This window comes from Podarcis raffonei, chromosome 10 (assembly GCF_027172205.1).
Source record: "Podarcis raffonei isolate rPodRaf1 chromosome 10, rPodRaf1.pri, whole genome shotgun sequence".
NCBI lineage: Eukaryota > Metazoa > Chordata > Lepidosauria > Squamata > Lacertidae > Podarcis > Podarcis raffonei.
The window spans coordinates 46,770,659-46,775,491 of NC_070611.1; positions in this window are offsets into that span (position 1 = coordinate 46,770,659).

Here is a 4,833-nt window from a genome sequence, read left to right on the forward strand (position 1 = left end):
ATCCATTCTGATTTGCTTATGGGGAGCTTATATGATGTTACTCAACTGTTATAGCCCACACATCCCAATGCATTTGACCATCGCTTTTCTTATTGCAAAAAAAGTCTGATTTTGAGGGAGAGAGGAGTGGTATGTTACACAATGACACCACACAACCTTTGATTGTGCAACCTGAATTTGTCGGTTTGTGACTGAATCCCACCCAGAAACAGAAAATGATGCTTATCATGCTCCAGAACCTGGAATGAGACAGAAAGCAAGGCCAGTGCAGGAGGCCACAGGGACAGATGTTTGGTTAGTATTACCCAACATTGGGACTCTGTCACCAGCGGCCAGCAAGAAGAGCTATTTATTTGCAACCAGTGATGTTCAGTTGCATATCTGACTGTCATGGCTCCCTGGGGAATTCCTTCATCATTTCCCATTCAAGGGAAAGAAGCATTAAGGTGGAAACCCTGTCTCACAATATACCTTCTTTCTTCAAGGTTTTCTTCCTGCACTTCTGATTTCTCAAGCAATAGACATAAGAAACTCATCTGCAAGCATCCCTTCCCATTCACTCCATTTAGGGCAGTTGCAACAATCCTGCTTATGGTGGAATGCAGGGAAGATTGGGATAAGGGGATAAGGGGACTTTTCAGTGGTGGCTCCAGATTGTGGAACATTACTAAAGGATACCACTAAAGCGGAGCCAGTGGATTTTTAGGAAGAAATGCAAATCTGACTTGTGGCTGCATTGAACAAAGCTGCAATGTTCAAAAAGGCGGCATCTGCTAAAGATGCCCAATTGTTTTAATGGTCAGAAAGTATGATAGTGGTTATTATTAAATTTGTATACCACCCTACACCCATAGATTTCAGGGCAGTTCTCTGTATAATTTCTTTTCCCTATTTACAGTATCCTTTCCTCATGTTGGTGCCACCATCACCCACATTGCCCATTCATTCCCAGCCACTGGAGAGCAACATTTAACACGGGGGGGGGGGTTGAAAATCTTGGAATAATATGGGCAAATCATCTGAAACCAGCAGAGCTCTGATGCTGTAATGTGGCATTGCAAAATATGGATTGTAAAAAACAAGAAAGTCCTTTGTGCTGTTATAGTAACTTAGCCTCACGGATGTCCAGTCCCCACTACACTTCCATCAGTAACAGAATCATGTAGACCGTTTAGGGCCGTTTCCATAGCAGCACTGATTATTTAGAGGGGGAGAGCTTTAGGTAGCTGGAAGTTCCCTTTTGGTTAAGTGTTTGCGCTCCCAATTGGGCCTCCCCGGGAAAGAACCCCTTCCTCCATTCCATGCAGCTGACCCCATTTAACTCCTCTGCCCTCCTTCATTTGCCAGCATCAAATATTAATTGCACGGCCCTGTGATGGAGGGGAGGTTAATGCACCTTGGCATTTTATCCAACGCAGTCGTAGCCAGACCCTTCCCCCACCCACCCACCGCCCCCTTTGCCTGGCAAAGCAGAAATGATAGCCACAGTCCTGGAACGTGGAGAGAGCAGATGTCTTTGAGGACACCTTCCCCTTTTGGAATGGGTGGCAGTTGCAGAAGCTTATGCCTGAGAAAGCCCCATGTTAGAGTCCCCAGAGAAGGCTGAGTTGCCTTCCATCTGTCGGTTCTGCCTTCCTGTCTACTGTTCATACAGTTTGAGATGGGGCTCAGCCAAAGAGTGAAATATCAGTGTATTTTGGATGTAGCCGTTTGTATTATAGAAGCCCTTGATAGAGATCCCCTTTCCCCCGTACCCCCATCTGCCCCTCCCATATACAGTGGTACCTCGGGTTAAGTACTTAATTCGTTCCAGAGGTCCATTCTTAACCTGAAACTGTTCTTAACCTGAAGCACCATTTTAGTTAATGGGGCCTCCTGCTGCTGCCGCGCCGCCAGAGCAGAATTTCTGTTCTCATCCTGAAGCAAACTTCTTAACCTAACGTAATATTTCTGCGTTAGCGGAGTCTGTAACCTGAAGCGTATGTAACCCGAGTTACCACTGTATAAGAAACGAGGAGAGAAATCTGCCTTTCCTGGGATGTTGGGAAACAGCAAGAGTGAGGAAGGTTGACCGATGCCCAGCATTAATGGGAGTTGTAGTCTCCCATTGCCAAATAGGTTTCTCAGGCTAACTAGGATTTTTGATGGGGAATTTAAAGGAGGCAATAGGGTTGGTGTGAATGACAAATAAGGAGAGACTATTCTAGACAATAGCATTGCACATGCCTACAGGCAAAAGCCCAAAGAGAAACTAATGTTTCGCCAGACCTACTGTTCTGTGAAACAAGGTTTGGAAATTTTTAATCTTTACCACTTCTCCACTGGGCTTCAGCATGATCACATATATTCAAGTGGCCTAGGAAATTTCCAGTCCCCTAGCAAAATTAAAACACAGAGCCCTTTGCACTTTGTTGCACAAACTTGGAGCTACATCAGGAGGGACAACAGACCTATAGAACAGATACCACAGAGTCCACCCAGTGGAGGTTGTACTTGCAGGCTGCACATTCACAAAGGCTTGCCCACACAAGTTGTGCAAGTTTCCTGAGTTTTGCTGCCTTCGCTTTGGGTCCGAGTGAGGCAGGGAGAGATGCTGCCGAGCTGCCAACTGTGAGAGAAAAAGCAGTTCTGTAGGAGTGAGACATATATGTCTGCCCCCACACAGCTGGACCCATAACTGGCATTTTTGTTCATTTAATTGGACAGCTGCCCTTCTGTGCTTGTGTGTGAGATGGAATACAAATGGGTGCATGGGCCTGTGTGCTTGATCCCTCTAATCGCACACTGTTTGTTTGCTAATAGAGACTGAGAGTGTCACGCTTACTGCTTGGCTCTCGTTTCAGCAATGCAGCAGGGCAGCCACAGGCAACATGGAGCACACTGCCAAGCATGAGCACAGCAACCTGGGAGACACTGTGCTCCTCCTTCACACACACACCCCAACACACACACCCCAAGTTAGAGCAGAAACCACAACAGAGAGGAATCAGGGCCTTCTTGAGTCCTGGAGCTGCTCACGTTCTCCTTATCCGGCTGACAACAGCACCTGCGCTTCCCCTCTGCGGTGCGGCACAATTTGTTTTCCTAGACTCCTGATCAGATGAGACATATCTGATTTTCCAGCATTACAAGGTTGCCCCACTTGTACGACTGCCAAAGTAAAGCTTTCTCGTGCTGCTCTGTGGATTCTGACAGAGCTAATGGCACTGCCCACTATTTGTTATTTGTGGTTGTACAGGGCCTGAGGCCATACCTGGTGCCACTGTAAGCATCAGCATCAGGTTAAGAGAGAACTATTTTGGATGCAGGGAAGGTAAAAGTTGTGCTTGCGGCCAGGAGAGCAAACTAGCGTCTGGGACTGCAGAGTGCAGTTCTGGGGATGCACAAGAGTTGGTGCACATCATGGCACACCTCCAGATGAAATACCTCCCTCAAAGAAAGATCGGGTTCATATTTTGCATAGGTGAGAAAATTTGAATACTTTTCTTCTTTTTTAAAATACGAGTGCCCTGATTCCCCCCGCCTCTGGCTTTTTAAAAAAACAAAAAACGGCTTGCTACCACTTGACGGTGATGCAGGCATGTCCCTCAGACAGACTCCCTCTGGGAACGACGCTACATCATGAGACAGCCAGCTTCAATCCCAGGAGCCCCCTGCCCCAGAAAGGCAGGCAGATCAGCAGAGCCACTGCTTCAAGTAGCAGCAAGACTGGTCATTTTGAAAGAGAGACAGAAATCCCTTCGCCGTCTTGTATATAAGGTAAGCCCAACATACTTCAAATTCCCCCGTCCCCGAAAATCATGAAACAGCCCACCCATCAGGCAAAGGTGGGGTGAAATATTCAGCCCAGCACTAAAATGAACAGTTGTTTGAAATAAACACATGGTCCCTGCAAACATAATGGTTTTAAAACAACAACAACACTTTTTTCCCTGTTCTTCATAGAGTCATAGAATTGTAGAGCTGGAAGGGACTCTGAGGATCATGAAGTCCAACCCCCTAAAATGCAGGAATATGCAGCTGTCCCATACGGGGATTGAACCTGCAACCTTGGCATTATCAGCACCAAAAAGAGTTCTCAGAATAGCTTTAAAATGTTCATAGACAGTCCCTGCCATTTGTCTTACATTCTAAAAGACACAATACAACGGAAAAGGGTATTAGGAAAGGGGGGGGGAGCAAGCTTAGGCACTATTTTTTACTTTACAAGAATTCTTGCAGTGGCCAACTGTGACTGAAGGAGTTCAAGGAAAGGAAGCCCCCCAAATCTGTTGGTCTTTCAGCAGAGTAGATGGAGAGGCCTTGCAGTCCCATCTCTCTCCCTTGCCTATGGCCTGGTGGAACTAGGGGTCGCACCCACACCATACATTTAAAGCACATGGTTCTTTCAAAGAATCCTGGAGATCTTGTTATGGGTGCTGGGAATTATAGCTCTGCAAGTGCTCTGCAACTACTGTTCCCAGGAGTCTTTGGGGGAAGCAAATATGCTTATCTATGGTGTGGACGTGCTGCGATATTGAGTGCTGCTCTTCAGCATTCCAGCTAGCCAGCCATCCTTCTTTCAAGATTCACCATTCCAGTCCTCTCATATTGACTTCTGGTCTCCACCCCAGAAACTCACCACTCTGTAGCCACTAAGCATGATCAATCCCTATTGGGCTGTTTTTTGGGGGGGCGGGGGGGGTGGAATCCTCCTTACAGGTTTCTCCCATCATCTTCAGTACTTCTGCAAACCTCCCTCTTCTGTGTGTGGATTCTGCCATCTTGGATATGAACCAACACTTGGAGAGCATGTTTGCTATGAGTGTGCAGGCTTAATGAATGTGCAGAAGC